Source organism: Muntiacus reevesi, chromosome 9 (genome assembly GCF_963930625.1).
Source record: "Muntiacus reevesi chromosome 9, mMunRee1.1, whole genome shotgun sequence".
In the NCBI taxonomy this organism is placed as follows: domain Eukaryota; kingdom Metazoa; phylum Chordata; class Mammalia; order Artiodactyla; family Cervidae; genus Muntiacus; species Muntiacus reevesi.
In genome coordinates this window covers 24,581,543-24,599,260 of record NC_089257.1, presented here as the reverse complement: position 1 = coordinate 24,599,260, position 17,718 = coordinate 24,581,543, and positions in this window count along the sequence as shown.

Below are 17,718 nucleotides of genomic sequence, written 5' to 3'. Positions count from 1 at the left end.
CTGTGCTGCAGGGCAGCTTCCTGCCAGCTGTTGATTTTGCACATGGCATACACATGACAGTATACATGTCAGTGCCACTCTCAGTTCATCCCACCATCTCCTTCCCCTGCTGCGTCCACAAGCCCATTCTCTATCTCTGTCTCCATTCCTGCCCTGCAAGTAGGTTCATCAGTACCATTTTTTCTAGATTCTACATGTATGTGTTAATGTACAATATTTGCTTTTCTCTTTCTCACTTCACTCTGTGTGACAGACTCTAGATTCAGCCACACTAATGCTTAACGTTTTCTTGTGAGGTTTCTCATACTTGAGTGTAGCATCAAATGTAGAATTTTCCAAACTATGATAGGCTCCCTGGCGTCCTGCTGAGGTTGAATGGGAAGGATCATTTCAGCCTTCCCTCCTTACCTTGGAGGCTCTGCTGTGATCTCTGTCTACAGTAGCATGGGATTAAATTTCTTCAGGAATGGATTTGGGAAATGTCATGTGGCATATGAGGTAGAAGGTGAGATTGACTTGTGTTCTATTACATGTGGGAATGTAATTTGAACTTGTTACATTCCCACATTAAATAGAGTGTTTTTATATTGCCTTTTGATTTCTATAGGACATTTGGGAAGTTAGCTATTTTGAATAGAGTAACTGCATAATTTGGGATGGGAATTGAGCTTAGGATCCAGCGTAACCTTGAATTTAAATTAATTAGTGTATTAGTCAGCTATTGCTGTAAAAATGTGGTATAACACACTTTGCCACAACTCAATAACTTATAGCACTAGGCATTTATTTTTCTTACTCAAAGGCCTGCAGGTCTGCTGGGGCATTTCTTCCTCAGGATGCTGTTTGGCTAGTTTGGCACCAGGCTGGGTTTAGGTCTGTTCCATGCATCTCCGTATTCTTTCTGAATGAAGCACGTGCCATATTTTTCTCATGATTGATGGCAGGTGTTTAAAAGATAGAACACCCTCTTAAAACTTTGGTCCTGGACTAGACACTGTCGTCCTATCCACATTACTTGGGATACTTACCCAACATCAGTGGAGTGGAGAGGTGTACTCTGCCCACTCTTGGACATAGCAAGATCTTATTACAAGAGACAGTGAAATATTGAGAACTGTTACCTAATTTATCACAGTAACATATTCTTGTTGTACTTGTCTTATCATATTTTATCCATTCAGAAATATGGTGAAAAGTTTCCTCAAGATCTCTCAAAAATCTTCCATGGTTCCCACATACTCAGGCTCATTAACTGATTGCATTGAGACTTACCTTAAAATTATTAAATTGGAATCTTTCTGGGATGTACATCAGGAATTCATGTTTTTTTATGATCTTGGTAGATGACATCAATGCAATGCTAGATTTTAGTGATTAGTCCACTTTACTTAGGAACTCTGCTCCTGTTAAATAATGAGATCACCCTACTCAATTTATCACCTACTTGTTAATTATTAACTGGCTGAAAACCTTTCTTCTTGTGTGTTTGGCAATAGTTCAGGCTATGTTAGACCTCTTAGAACTCTTTTACAGTTTTCTGCCTTATCCGTGTTGCTCCCCATTCCCAGAACACTTTTGACCCAAGTGTTCTTACCTAAATTCCACTCCAAAGTGAACCATGTGTATCTTAAAGTTCATTTCAAAGGCTACTTTTTTCAATTCACATATTCTCATGTTGTGTTCCTGTATCGTTAGGTCACAATTTTTGTTAAAGGTATTGTATCTAGATCTTCATGTCCAGATTAAGGGCATCTCGACGGCAAGGACATGCCTCATTCATCTCTGTGTCCTCTTGGGTTCCTTGTAGATTACCTTTGCTTGCTTTCAGAACTTTCCTATGTTCCCTTTGAGTTCTGTCCCCACCTGTGGCTTTCTTTCCCTCACCAGCTCCCCATCCATCCTTTTTTCCTTCAATCCTGCTGATTTTAAGACCCTGTGGGTGGTGTCTTTAGGTTTCTGAGTCTTCCTTCTTCTGTTATCACTCTATCTGTAAAAACTTCTCACGTGCTCTTTGATTTTTCACTATTCCAGCTCCAATTTTGCCATTTTTGTCTCTTCTGGTTCTGCACTAAGTATGTTGCAGCAAAGGAGACAGCTGTTTCTCTTTGAAGCCTCTGGCTTTAGTCTTCTCTTGATAGCTTTATCATTTTGAAAAAACATGCCCTGCTGTCATCTCCCCCTTGAAAGAGGAGGGAGGTCTTCCCATTCCTATTTTGATCATTGGTTTTAATCATATTTGAAAATTTCTTCCTAATTCAGTTGGAGAATTTTCTTACTCTGCATCCATTGATGGCAAATCCTCCAGCTCTGGAGCAATTGAAAAAGTGAAAGGGTCAGTTACTCAGTCGTGTCTGACTCGTTGCGACCCCATGGACTGTGGCCCTCCAGGCTCCTCTGTCCACAGAATTCTCCAGGCAAGAACACTGGAGTGGGTTGCCATTCCCTTCTCCAGGGGATCTTCCTGACCCAGGGATCAAACCTGGGTCTCCTGTGTTGCAGGCATATTCTTCTATCATCTGAGCCTCCAGGGAATCTCTTGCTATGTTTTAATGTGATCTGAAAGGGAGTTGATGCTTTTGAACTGTGGTGTTGGAGAAGACTCTTGAGAGTCTCTTGGATTGCAAGGAAATCAGTTCTGAATATTCATTGAAAGGACTTATACTAAAGCTGAAACTCCAATGCTTTGACCACATGCGAAGAACTGACTCATTAGAAAAGACCCTGATGCTGGGAAAGATTGAGGGTGGGAGGAGAAGGGGGTGATGGAGAATGAGATGGTTGAATGGCCTCACCGACTTGATGGACATGAGTTTGAGTAAGCTCTGGGAGTTGGTGACGGACAAGCGTGGCGTGTTGCAGTCCGTTGGGTCCCAAAGAACTGGACACGACTGAGTGACTGAACTGACCGACTGCCTGGGAGTTCTCTCTCACTTTACATTTGACTCCTTCTTTTCTGCACATAAATCTTAGTGATGCTAAAGAGCCCCATTCTTCCTTGATAAGGATATTCAGGGATTATTGTCTCTGGTTTTAGAGTGCTAGTCAAGGATTCTGAATATTTGGCTTTCCAAGATAACTTCTGGATCACTCTAGCATTGTCACTTTGTGCTAAGATACTGTCATAATCTCTTCCCCAAACCACAGTTCTCACTGTCAGTAGAGAATGTATCACTCCTTAATGTATTTTATCCCCTTTCCCATTCTGCAGAGAATAATTTTTGGGGTGGGCACAGTCTTTCCCAAATTTTACAATCTTGAACAAGACCAATGATACTGTAACACAACTGCAATTTTACTTTTATTTATTTATTTTTGTCTTCCATAGACCCTTTGAAATTTGTTCAGTGGGGGAAACCTCCCCCTGCCTCCTTATGCCCGTGACTATTATCCCTCACACATAAAAGAAAGTTCTCAGATTGCTTAAGTTGAAGACAAGGGTTGGCCACAGGAATGAGAATGTCAGCTCTAAGATTAAAATGATGAAGTCTTTAAGTCAGGTTCTCTCTCCTTGTTCACTAGGGGCCAGCCAGCCTCAGGCTGGCAGCTGGCAGGGATCTGGGGGGTTGGTTGACTTTTCCCGGTTTCTAACTTCTGCTTCTTTCTCTGAAGCTTGCTGGCTTGGCACTGACTCTTCCCAAGTTCATTGGTGAGAGAGAAGGGTGGAAAAAGGGGAGGACATGTCTTACTGGGCCTCTGTATCTGAGGCTGGTTTCTTACTCTTTGGGGTGGTGACTACTTAAAGCTGACTCTTTTTCTCTAGGGTGACAGTGAAGTTAATTTCAGAGGCCTCATCCTGTGGACCTTACTCCATAGTTCTTTTGACTGAGAAGCATATATTTCCTATTCCACCAGTGGGTCCTTCTACAGTCCTTGCCTAGAAATCTAGCATTTACGCCCCATTTCTGTGGAGGTTCCCTTGTCCTTTTAGGCAGCCCCAGTGGACACGACCCAGGACACCCTTAAGCTGGTGTTCCTTCACGTGTGGTCCCATCTGGTGATGCCAGCATCCACTCAGCTACCCAGATCACTGCAGCCTACTTAGCTTTTTCAGGCATGCATCAGGCACCAGCCCTCTGCTTCAACAGCAGGGAGCACCTTCAAGCCACTAGCTATTAACTGAATGGTCAATTCAAGGGTGATAAAATTGCTCTTCCTTCCAGGGTTGTCTGGGGGAAGGGCTGAAATAGGGTTCTGTTAAGAAGGAGGCAGGTGCAAAAAAACAAAATCAGGCTCAAGAAATCCAAGATCGCACTGTTCTTCTTGTGAATTCCCTTGTGAATGTTTTCTTGCTCCCCCAGGCCCAGGCAGGCTTGTTCTCCCGTCCCCACCGCTGGGTCTGCAAGAAGCCCTTGCAGCCTCCACTGAGCTTCCAGCTTCCTTTGTCTTCCCCTAGTGGTCAAGCTGGTTTAGTCCCCTTGGGCACCTCCCTGTCACAAGTGAGGTTCACTACTAGACATGACACGGGGAAGCACACACGAAAACCTTCATGGACACGTCCTCCGAGAACAAGTCTCAACTCATGGATGATTTTCCCCCTTTATTGGCTGGCATGGCATGTGAGATCTTAGTTCCTGACCTGGGATCAAGCCTGAGCCCCTTGCACTAGAAGCGTTGAGGCTTAACCACTGATCCATTTGGGAAGTTCCATCAACTCATGGATCTGAGCTCTTTATCCCGACCTACTCTCTGATACTACCCAGATCCCACAGACCCTGGCCTGGGTCTCTGGCTCTCAGAACACGTGAACAGATGGATTGGGAACCCGGAAACCACCAAAACCATATATTTAGTATTTTCTTCCAGGTATAGAGCAGCCCAGCCCTTTCTTATGGCTAGGTGATGACTTGATTTTAAATTTCACTTTTCTTTTGTCCATTCAGCGAGCTCATCCTAATTGCTTCCAACTGGCCTCCTTCTACATCTTTAAGAGCTTACTCTTCTGAACCCACTTGCTAAGGGGAGGAGTAGGGAAGGGGTGGATTGGGAGTTTGAGATTAGCAGGTGGAAACTATTATATAGAGAATGGATAACAACTGTGCTTCCGTATAGCACAGGGAACTGTGTTCAATATTCCGTGATAAATCACAATGGAAAACAATATGAAAAGGATGTGTATCTGTATATGTGTGTGTGTGTGTGTGTGTGTGTGTATCACTGCTATAGCAGTAGAAATTAGCACAAGATGGTAAATCAACTATACTTCAATAAAATGAAAGTTTTTAAAAAGCTTCACTAAAACTTTTTAAAAGCTAAAAAATAAAGGGGACTCGTCCCCTGAGCTCCTCTCTGTTACACTGTCTGTGCCACATCACATTTTCCAGGTTGCTCTTCTTCCCAGCCTGCTGGCATGTCCACGTGGTCTGTGCGCTGCACAACTCCAGGGGGAGCTTTTCACGGTGCCGGTGAGGTGAGCAGAATCCTCTGGAGCTGAACAACCTGGCACTCCTGTGTCTCCCTGCGCTGCCTCATCTCAAGCGCAGGTACAGCTGGTTCCTTTGGTTCTCAGAGAACCTTAACACAAAGCTGTTTTGTGCAGTAACAGAACAGAGATCTTAAAGTTGGTTGTCAGCTACCACCTTACTCGTTGATCATTAACTTCTTGCTCTTTTGGTGCTGTGTCTCTGGCCTCAGAAACCCCCCCCCCACCCCAACCCCCCCCCCCCAGCCTGCCCCTATATTGTAAGGTCAGTTTCGCTGTCAGGTCAGAATCTTCTTTCCTCTAATTTCCTGGAGAAGAAATAGATTGGTTAGCAACTTAATGCCCTTCCAGAGATGCTAGCTATGCAAAATATTGCTTCCTCTTCCCTCCCCTTCCTTTATCTCCTCTTTCTTCCCTCCTTCCCTTCCTTCCTCAAATTATCTACTGTCCCCTATGTGTAAGGCTTGATTCCAGGTTCAAAGATTTAGTGTTGAACAATCAGACAATGGCCCTGCCCCCATGTGACCTGCATTCTGCTAGCAAGGCCACAACATGTAAAGATACCATTGCAGATAGCTGCCGTCATTATGAAGAACAAGCTGGATAAGGGCCTAGAAAGATGATCCTCAGCCTGGGCCTCCCACTGGAACCTCCTGCGGAGCTAGAGTTTCTGATCTGAGTGGTTTAAAGTGAGGCTTTACTAGATGCTAAAGCTCCCCAGGTGTTTCTAGTATGCAGCTGGTTTTGAAAACCACTAGGATAGAGACAGACAGTGGATGTGCTATTTTCTGTCAGGTAGTTAGGGAAGGTTTTCTGAGATGGCACGTACATAAAGCAGTGATAGGGCCAAAGGAAGATTTCTGGGATGACAAGGGATTTCTGTTTCATGTTTAACCATTGACTCTCCTAGAGCAAGAGCACTTATATGTAGGCGTTGCACATTTCTAAGATGTAAACATTCTTTCTGCAGCCAATTTCAGACAACCAATGTGAGCACATCGAACAGAGTTGGGAATAGATGCTATCCAGTCCATGGAATTCTCCAGGCCAGAATACTGGAGAGGGTAGCCTTTTCCTTCTTTAGGGGATCTTCCCAACCCAGGGGTGGAACCCAGGTCTCCCGCCTTGCGGGTGTATTCTTTACCAGGTGAACCACCAGGGAAGCCGAAGCATACTGGAGTGGGTAATCTGTCCCTTCTCCACGGATCTTCCTGACCCAGGAATCGAACCGGGGTCTCCTGCATTGCAGGCAGATTCTTTACCAACTGAGCTATCAGGGAAGCCCTTAGGGCCAGGCTTTGAGCATTTCCTCTATGGAATCAAACTCTCCACTTAAAAAGTCCCCTCTCCCTACAAACAACCCCCAGTGAACAGACAGACAGGAAAACCAACTTGCCTTTTCCTTAAGGTAGCTTCTGTGTCTCCTCCAGACTTGAGGTCTCGCAGTGGCACCGTTTGGCTTTTCATTTCGTTTTTGGTCTGTCACAAACAGCATCCTGCGTATCTTATCTTCCACCTACCAAATCCAGGTTTGCTGTTTCCACTACTCCAGTTGCTACCGAATTTTGACACTTTGAGTAGTGAGTACATTAGTTCTCCTTGAGTCTATGGGTGTTAAAAACAAAAAACAGAAACAAGAGTTCCCACAGATGTGTGTATGCGTGCATGCTCGGTCATGTCTGACTCTTTGCGACCCCACGGACTGTAGACTGTAGCCTGCCAGGCTCCTTTGTCCGTGGGATTCTCCAGGGAAGAATGCTGGCATAGGTTGCCATACCCTCCTCCTGGGGATCTTTCCGACGCAGAGATTGAACACAACTCTCCTGTATTGCAGGTGGATTCTTTACAGCTGAGCCACTGGGGAAGCCCCCAGACAGAGATGCAAACTTCCTCAAAAGTATCCTCAGGTAAGAAGGAAAAAGCAAGCCTCCATTTCCTCCTCTGAACAGAGTGGCTCTTCTTTCTGGACCTCTTCTGGGAATGACATAAATCAAACAGGCTCAGCAAGAAATGGAGAGTCACGTACATGACGAGAAGCAGGTGAAATTAGAGTGAGTGGTTCCTCAATTGTAGAAGATCAACAGTTTTTACTCTGGGGAAGTATGCTAATCTTCTCCCCCTTGATAGCAGACAGAATGTCAAACACTGGTTGTAACTGGGCCTCGTGATTTACATACAGATTAATCCGTTATTAGCCTAAAGGAGACTCTTGATTCAGCAAGAGGATATTTATCATCCAGTTGCTTTGTCACATAATGCAAGCGACTTTGTAACTTTAATTGTATTGCCTGTTCTAGAAATATTGCCCATGATTACAGCCTGTTTGAAATAATTAGGCGGTAATCAGCATCACAGGTTTTTTAAAATTATTCTATCATTAGAGAGACTGCTAAGTGATTTACCGGGCACCACAGACTAGATTTTCTTGGCATAAATACCTTTCTCCACAGAAGGGGCAGGGATGTTCCAAGGCATTCTGAGGGCCTGCTTTTGTTTGAAATCACTCATGGAACAGATTACTTCCCATTTCTTATCTCACAGTTTCTGTGGAACAGAAGTCTGGTGGACTTGACTGGGTCTCCGTTTTGAGGCCCGGAAGACTTCCTGTCTGAAGGCACTAGGAGATGTGGCATTTCCCTGCTGCTTCAGGAGGTTGGCAGAAGTCTGTTCCTTTCTGTCGTCAGACTGAGCTCCTGGCTTCCTCGCCGAGTGTCAGCGGAAGTCCCTTCCCGGGTTTGAGAGGCCCTCAAACTCTTTGCTCATGCTCCCTCCATCTTCAGACCACCAGTGACAGGTTGAGTCCTTCTCATCCTTCAAATCGCTGCTGTCTTTTCCTCTGGAGCACCTCTCTGACTTCTGAAGCTCTCATTTAAGTCTCCTATTGATGGCTCACTGGTAAAGGATCTGCCGCCAATCAACCTGCAGGGGAAGCAGGTTTGATTCCTGTGTCGGGAAGATCCCCTGGAGGAGGAAATGGCAACCTCCTCCAGTATTTCTTGTCTGGAAAGTCGCATGGACAGAGGAGCCTGGCAGGCTGCAGTCCATGGGGTCACAAAGAGTTGCACGTGACTTAGCTACTGTTTAGTAGCTAATAGAACAGCAACAACTGATTCTATTGGGCCCACCTGGATAATCAGGATACTCTCCTTATTTTCAAGCTCTTTAACCATAACCACATGTACAAAGTCTCTTTTGCTATTGTTGCTGTTGTTTCATTGCTAAATTGAGTCCAACTCTGTGATCCATTGACTGTAGCCCATCAAGTTCCTTTGTCCATGGGCTTTCCCAGGCAAGGATACTGAAGTGGGTTGCCATTTCCTCCTCCAGGGGATCGTCCCCGACCCAGGGATTGAACCTGCATCCCCTGCATTGCAGGTGGAGTTTTAGCACCGAGCCACAAAGGAAGCCCCTCTTTGCTATAGTGGGTAGCATTTGCACAGAATCCAGGGACTGGGATGTGGACACCCTGGTGTGGGGCAAGGGGATTCTCAGCATGTTACAGAACCTGGGCCGCATATCAGAATATCGTTACTTCTCAGAACTGGTAGTGGTATAGTAATAATGTCTCTCTCTCTTTTGTGGTATTGACTGCCTCCGTCAGAAAATAGAACCACTGAATGCTTGAATACTTAGGGTATATCAAGATGCTATTATAGGCAGAGAAAAGAGAACTTCTGTTAAGTTTGACCGATATTTTTGGGAGAGGGTGTGTCTTAGCAAGCTGCTGATTTTTACAATGTTGGCTTGTATAGTGATCAAACATTTACTTATTGAAGGGATATTTGTTTAATTGTATGTTGTTTATATCTTCCAGCCAAATATAAGTCCAGTCCAAATATAAGTCCAAGGACACTGCCTGTCTCTTTCATGATTGTGTGCATAGAACCAGGAAGCAGGTCTTGCATGAAGTTGCTTAATAGCTATTTGATGCATATTTATTGAGTGAAATCCTGGTCTAGCAATCACTATGAGAAATCTTGGCCATGCTGGAGGGTCCAGCAGTGAAACTGACAGACATGGCCCCTGCCTGCCTGACCTTAAACAGATGTGAAAAAAATATTTATACAAATAGTTGATTGTAAATGGGGGAAAAAACAGGAAACCTTGAAAGTGGTCCACATGTACCTTAATCATTCTATTTTAACTTCATAGGTACAGTTGTTCACCAATATTTGGATATAGAGTCAAGACATCTTTCAGTAGGGTTGGCTGAGTGAAATTCTACATCTTCTTTCTTATATAAATCATTCCTTCTGTGATTTGAGTTTTTGCTTCTCTTAAATGGAGTGAGGACTCAAGATTAGGGGTTGGCACATTGTGTTGAGCTAAATCAGCTTTGCCATCTGTTTTCATAAGGCCCTGGGCTAAGAATGGATTTTACATTTTTCAAATGGTTGGAAAAAAGTTAAAGGAAGAATAATATTTTCTAAAGGGTCCTCCCTAGTGGCTCAGCAGTAAAGAATCTTCCTGTAATGCAGGAGATATGGGTTTGATCCCTGGGTTGAGACGATCCCCTGGAGAAAGGAATGGCAACCCACTCCAGTATTCTGGCCTGGGAAACCCCATGGACAGAGGAGCCTCAGGGGCTACCGTCCACAGGGTCACAAGAGTCAGACACAACTTAGCAACTAAACAACAATAACATTTTCTAAGATGTTAAAATGACATGAAATGCAAATTTTGTGTTCTTAAATAAACTTTCATTGGATCATATCACACTCAATTATTTAGAATTGCCTATGACTGCTTTCACACTATGGTGACAGAGTTGAATGGTTGTGACAGAGAGCTTACGGCCTGCAAAGCTAACCTAGAGCCTGTTATACAGAGTGAAGTAAGTCAGAAAGAGAAAAACAAATATCGTATACTAAACAAATATTGCATCTGTATGGAATCTAGAAAGATAGTACTGATGAAATTATTTGCAGAGCATGCTAGTAAAGTGATGCTTAAAATTCTCTAAGCCAAGAGGGTGTGGAGAAAAGGGAACCCTCTTACACTGTTGGTGGGAATGCAAACTAGTACAGCCGCTATGGAGAACAGTGTGGAGATTCCTTAAAAAACTGGAAATAGAACTGCCATATGACCCAGCAATCCCACTCCTGGGCATACACATGGAGAAAACCAGATCTGAAAGAGACACGTGTTCATCACACCACTATTTATAATAGCCAGGACATGGAAGCAACCTAGACGCCCATCAGCAGATGAATGGATAAGGAAGCTGTGGTACATATACACCATGGAATATTACTCAACCGTTAAAAAGAATTCATTTCAATCAGTTCTAATGAGATGGATGAAACTGGAGCCGATTATACAGAGTGAAGTAAGCCAGAAAGAATAAGAACAATACAGTATACTAATGCATATATATGGAATTTAAAAAGATGGTAACAATAACCCTATATGCAAAACAGAAAAAGAGACACAGATGTACAGAACAGACTTTGGGACTCTGTGGGAGAAGGTGAGGGTGGGATGTTCTGAGAGAATAGCACTGAAACAAGTATTCTATCAAGGGTGAAACAGATCACCAGCCCAGGTTGGATGCATGAGACAAGTGCTCGGGGCTGGTGCACTGGGAAGACCCAGATAGATGGGATGGAGAGGGAGGCGGGAGGGGGGATAGGGATGGGGAACACATGTAAATCCATGGCTGATTCATGTCAATGTATGGCAAAAACCACTACAATATTGTAAAGTAATTAGCCTCCAACTAATAAAAATACATGAAAAAAAATTCTCCAAGCCAGGCTTTAGCAATATGTGAACAGTGAACTTCCAGATGTTCAAGTTAGTTTTAGAAAAAGCAGAGCAATGAGAGATCAAATTGCCAACATCGGCTGGATCATTGAAAAAGCAAGAGTTCCAGAAAAACATATATTTCTGCTTTATTGACTATGCCAAAGCCTTTGACCATGTGGATCACAATAAACTGTGGGAAATTCTGAAAGAGATGGGAATACCAGACCACCTGACCTGCCTCTTGAGAAACCTGTATGCAGGTCAGAAAGCAACAGTTAGAACTGGACATGGAACAATAGAGTGGTTCCAAATAGGAAAAGGAGTACATTAAGGCTGTATATCGTCACCCTGCTTATTTAACTTCTATGCAGAGTACATCATGAGAAACGCTGGGCTGGAGGAAGCACAAGCTGGAATCAAGATTGCCAGAAGAAATATCAGTAACCTCAGATATGCAGTTGACACCACCCTTATGGCAGAAAGTGAAGAAGAAAACAAAGAGCCTCTTGATGAAAGTGAAAGAGGAGAGTGAATAAGTTGGCTTAAAGCTCAACATTCAGTAAACTAAGATCATGGCATCCAGTCCCATCACTTCATGGCAAATAGATAGGGAAGCAGTGGAAACAGTAGCTGACTTTATTTTTTTTGGCTCCAAAATCACTGCAGATGGTGATTGCAGCCATGAAATTAAAAGACGTTTACTCATTGGAAAGAAAGTTATGACCAACCTAGATAGCATATTAAAAAGCAGAGACATTACTTTGTCAACAAAGGTCTGTCTAGTCAAGGCTATGGTTTTTCCAGTGGTCATGTATGGATGTGAGAGTTGGACTATAAAGAAAGCTGAGTGCCGAAGAATTGATGCTTTTGAACTGTGGTGTTGCAGAAGACTCTTGAGAGTCCCTTGGACTGCAAGGAGATCCAACCAGTCCATCCAAAAGATCAGTCCTGGGTGTTCATTGGAAGGTCTGATGCTGAAGCTGAAACTCCAATACTTTGGCCACCTGATGGGAAGAGCTGATTCATTGAAAAAGACCCTGATGCTGGGAAAGATTGAGGGCAGGAGGAGAAGGGGACGACAGAGGATGAGATGGTTGGATGGCATCACCGACTCAATGGACATGGTTTAGGTGGACTCCAGGAGTTGGTGATGGACAGGGAGGCCTGGTGTGCTGTGGTTCATGGGGTCACATAGAGTCGGACATGACTGAGTGACTGAACTGAATTGAATTGAATGGAGAAACAGACAAAGGGAACAGACTTATGGAGACTGGGGCTGGGGGGAGGAAGGAGAGCTTGGGATGCATAGAGAGAGTGACATGGAAACTTCCGTCTCTGCCTGTAAAATAGATACCCCATGGGAATTTCCTGTATGGCTCAGGGAGCTCAAAAGGGCTGTGTAACAATCTAGAGCGGTGGGATGGGGAGGGAGGTGGCCGGTTCATGTTGGTATTTGGCGGAAACCAACAAAATTCTATAAAGCTAATTATCCTTCAATTAAAAAATAAGTAAATTTAAAATAAAAAAAAAATAAAGTACATGCAGTCTGACCCTTTAAGGAAAAGCTTGCTGACCTCTGCTCAAAATACTTGAGAAGTAGCTTGAGTTCAGAAAACTGACTCCCTTCCCAAATAAATTCTTGGTGGTGTGTGCACATAAGGAGGGGTATTTGGAGGGGGGCAGTAGACTATTTTCTAGTAGTCTTAACTATCTTAATCTTTTGTGACTCCACTTTGCCAAATCTTTCCAAGCATTCAATTTATTTTTCATAGGAACATCTCTCTTTCTTGTTTAATTCATGTCATCAATTTACACTGTCCTTAATTAAATTACATAGTGATGCTAACAGATGCAAACTACCATAAATTGGGTTGGAGATGTGCACGTTTATTAAATTACCATGATGTATACTTCACATGCCTTACAATTTTATATGTCAATTATACCTCAATAAAGCTGGAAAAAAAAAAAAACTCTTAGAAGTAAACAGAGATCTGTTTGGAGATGAGCATAGCAGACCCCTGGTGTAGATCCATCTCTATGGGTGGGGACAACAGTGAGCATCGTCCAAAGAAAGCAACCCAGTAGCCTTCAGTTATAGAGCTAGCGAGGTCCTCTGCCCCAGTGCTTTCCAGAGGAGTGGAGAAGTCTGCTTAATACCACAATTGGGTCAAGTGGAGGTCACTAATGAGGGCTTCTGCTGCATAGAAAATTTGGTCCAAATTAAACATATATTTGCACATTATAATTAGAGCCAAGCATTTGTAGCTGTCACATAGGTATCCCTCATGCAAGGTGACTTGCATCTAGAATTTTGAATTTTCGGCATTATTAATAGGGGAACTGTTCATGTTACAGAACCTGAAATCTCTATCTTGAGACTTTCTTGCAGGAGTTCTGAGAACTCTGATTTGACTTTCAGAGAAACTCTGTTTTCTAACCATTATCAAAGTGAAATACTTTACCCCCACTCTCTGTAGACTGCAGTCTCAGTGCTTTCCTGAGAGAATATTCCCCCTAGAATCTCTAATTCAATGTAGAATAGAGATAACATCTGGGGCTTCCCAGGTGGTTCCGTGGTGAAGAATCCGCCTGTCAATGCAGGGACTGAAGGAGACACAGGTTTGATCCCTGGGTCAGGAAGGTCTCCTGAAGCAGGAAATGGCAACTCACTCTAGTATTCTTGCCTGGGAAATCCCATGGACAGAGGAGTCTGGTGGGCTACCGTCCATGGGGTTGGACATGACTAAGAGGACTGAGATGCATGCAGACATAACATCTCCGCCAATTAAAAAAAAAAAATAGGCTCAGGAATTTATTTATGTGCTCCCTTAAAGCAATATTTTTTCTCCTGAATATTAATTGCAGCTTATTAAAATGAAGGTAATCATTGCAAAATGTAACAGGGAATTTAAAAGTAACATATCATTGAGATACAGGTGTTAAAAATAGCATTAATGCAGATTTAGTATCACTTCCAGTTTAGAAACTTTGTCTTCGCATATTTCAATAGGTCCTTTAGCCCTGAAACATCACCACTTCAATGAGCAACTGGCCCATTTTTATGCCATAAGGCCCTGGGATTCCAGAGGGAGAAGCAACTTCTATCCATCTTTTCTAATTTGCTTCAGTGAATGCAGTATGGAAAAAACAAACAAACACATAGCATTAAGGAAGGATCTTTTCTTTCTTTTTCGTTTCTCTTTCTGGAGCCAAGTTTAAAATGGAACACACTCATTAAAAGGTGATCTAGTGTACAAGCTCCCCACCAAAGGCAGAGCAGAAGGTTCTATTCCTCTGTGAGTTGTTTTATGAAGTAGGTCATGGCTGACAATCAGTGAACTAAATCCTTCGACAAGGAGAGATTTACAAGGACTTGTCTACAGAGATGAAGTGTTTCTACAGATTTGAGCAGAGCTGGGACCAGGGAATAGGAACCCTGCATATAAATACAGTTTGTAGCTTTGGGATTCCACAGCTGGGAGCTCTCAACAGCCACTGTGTATAAATATGCCTATGGAGTTGAGTTCTAAATACTGACAGTCCTACATGCAGGATTCACATGGTTTCCAGGACCTCAGTCAGTTAAGTCGCTCAGTCGTGTCTGACTCTTTGTGACCCCATGGACTGCAGCAGGTTTCCCTTGTCCATCACCAATTCCTGGAGCTTGTTTAAACTCATGTCCATTGAGTTGGTGATGCCATCCAACCATCTATCCTCTGTCATCCCCTTCTCCTCCCCTCTTCAATCTTTCCCCGCATCAGGGTCTTTTCCAATGAATCAGTTCTTTGCATCAAATGGCCAATGCATCAGCTTCAGCATCAGTCCTTCCAATGTATATTCAGGACTGATTTCCTTTAGGATGGACTGGCTGAATCTCCTTGCAGTTCAAGGGACTCTCAAGAGTCTTCTGCAACACCACAGTTCAAAAGTATCAATTCTTCCGCGCTCAGCTTTTTTTATAGTCCAACTCTCACATCCATACATGACTACTGGAAAAACCATAGCCTTGATTAGACGGACCTTTGTTGGCAAAGTAACATCTCTGCTTTTTAATATGCTGTCTAGGTTGGTCATAGCTTTTCTTCTAAGAAGCAAGCGTCTTTTAATTTCATGGCTGCAGTCACCATCTGCAGTGATTTTGGAGTCCAAAAATATAAAGCCTGTCACTGTTTCCATTGTTTCCCCATCTATTTGCCATGAAGTGATGGGACTGAATGGGTTAAAAAGGTGTTCTCCAGACACATAGAGCAACCATGGGGCTCATTTTCTTGAGTCACTGGAAGCTATGGTGCTTAAACTGTAACTGGTACTAGGAAGGAGCTATCTGATTTACGTTTTCACCACCATCTCCTTTCTCTGACCCTTGACTGTGTGAGCGATATCTCCTTTGTAAGAGATGTCTCTTGGCAAGTTTGTTAGCTGTTGGGGTGAGTGAGAATGGTGAGTGCAGTATGCTCATGGACATTTGCTATGGCCTGAATGTTTGTGTCACAGCCCCCCCAAATTCATATATTAAAATCCTAATGCCTAGTGTGATAGTCTGCAGTACCCAGTCTATAGTAGTTTATAGCAGCCCAAAGGGACAAAGACAATATTCAATTGCACAACCTTGTTTTGATAGGATGCCTAATATTAAAAAATTGTTTTATGTCCAAATGAAAGAATTGAAGATCAGAAATTAATCGTATCAGGGCCTTTGTTGTTGTTTAGTTGCTAAGTCATGTCTGATTCTTCTGTGACCCCATGGACAGTAGCCCGCTAGGCTCCTCTGTCCATGGGATTTCTCAGGCAAGAATACTGGAGTGGGTTGCCATTTCCTTCTCCAGGGGATCTTCCTGACTCAGGGATCGAACCCACGTGTCCTGCATTGTCAGGTGGGTTCTTTATCACTGAGCCCCCTGGGAGGACCAGGACCTTAAATGCATAGAATAACATAGCTTGAAAGGATATTAAAAGATCATGCAGAACATCTCTGTCATTTTTTAGGTGAGAAAACTAAGGCCCCAGAGGGCGAGTGGCTTGTCCATGGACACAGCAATGGTCTAGTCCAGTATGGGGATTTGGACCTGCAGAGTATAATAGATGGTCCTGCTTGTGTGGTTTCCAGGCGTAGTTATTAGAAACACGTGCTTTGGAGCCAGGTTTCCCTCTCTGTCATTTACTACCTGCACAACCATGGGGGTGCGTTCACCTAGTTGATTAAATCCTTTACTTTGCTGATTCAGTGGTCCCCTGCCATAGTAAATTCAAAGACGGGATGACAGAAGGAGAAAGCCTGATGGCGTATGTCAGTTTACTCTGTTCTAAAGAACTTCAATTCATGGTCCTGCAAAAAGTATTATGAGAATGTGTACAATAGTTCTGTTAATCAAAAAGCCTGGAAGCAACCTAATGGCTATTGAGACGAAAATGGAGAAACAAATTACAATTTACAACAGGATAGTACATGGCAGTAAAAATGAATGAACTATAGCAATATACAGTAATTTAAATGAATGGTGGTAATGTATAGTGAGTAAAACGGCAACTCCCAGAAGATAATGGATAGAATGGCATCCTTATAATGTTTAAAAACAAGACTAAACAATATATTACTTAAAAATATACATGTGATAAACTCTGCTAATGCTTAGTTGCTTTAGTTGTGTCTAACTCTGTGCAACCCTATGAACTGTAGCCCACCAGGCTCCTCTGCCCATGATTCTCCAGGCAAGAATACTGGAGTGGGTTGCCATGCCTTCCTGCAGGGGATCTTCCCGACCCAGGGATCGAACCCGGGTCTCCTGCATTGCAGACAGATCCACTGTCTGAGCCACCAGGGAAGCCCGTGATAAACTCTATCCCTATAAAAATATATACATTTATATACCATTTCTAAGTAATAAGTAAATGGATAAGTAAAAGCAGAACATGTATTGCCCAAGGGCAGTATTTATTGCAATTAATCCAAATCCATGCATCTGAGGTCCAAAGCAAAAAACAAAACAAAACAAAACAAAACAAAACAAAAAAACACTACAATAACAATAATACTTTCAAAGAGAATGATCTCATAGAGCCATTGTTGTGCAAGAAATAAGACTTCCAGGTGCTGTTTGTACTAAGCCAAAACCACAGAGTGTGACTTGGAAATGGGAAACTGTTATTTAAAAGTCTTTAAATTTTTGTTTTGTTTGATAACATCTGTCCTCTGTAGCCTTTTTCCACCCTGTGATTTCCTGCCAAGACATTGCTATTTGTATTTGAGACCATGGGGTAAGGCTAGGAGAGAGCCTTTGTAGGACTCTGTTTGAAAGAAATAAAATTCAAGCACATTTCCATTCCCTCCAGTCCTGCTGCAGCCCAGAGCAGAAAAAAAGGCAACAGATTCTGAGGGCTCATCCTTCAAATACATGGAAAAAAGTCAAGCTAGTCCTTTCTTCTGCCACTGGCTCTGCTTTCATCGCTGCTGTTTGTTTCCTTACTCGGGGATGCAGTGGGAGGATGAGTCCCAGAGCAAGGACGGGCCTAGATGCTCTGTTCAGCCTGCCAGCCACCTGAGAGCCACA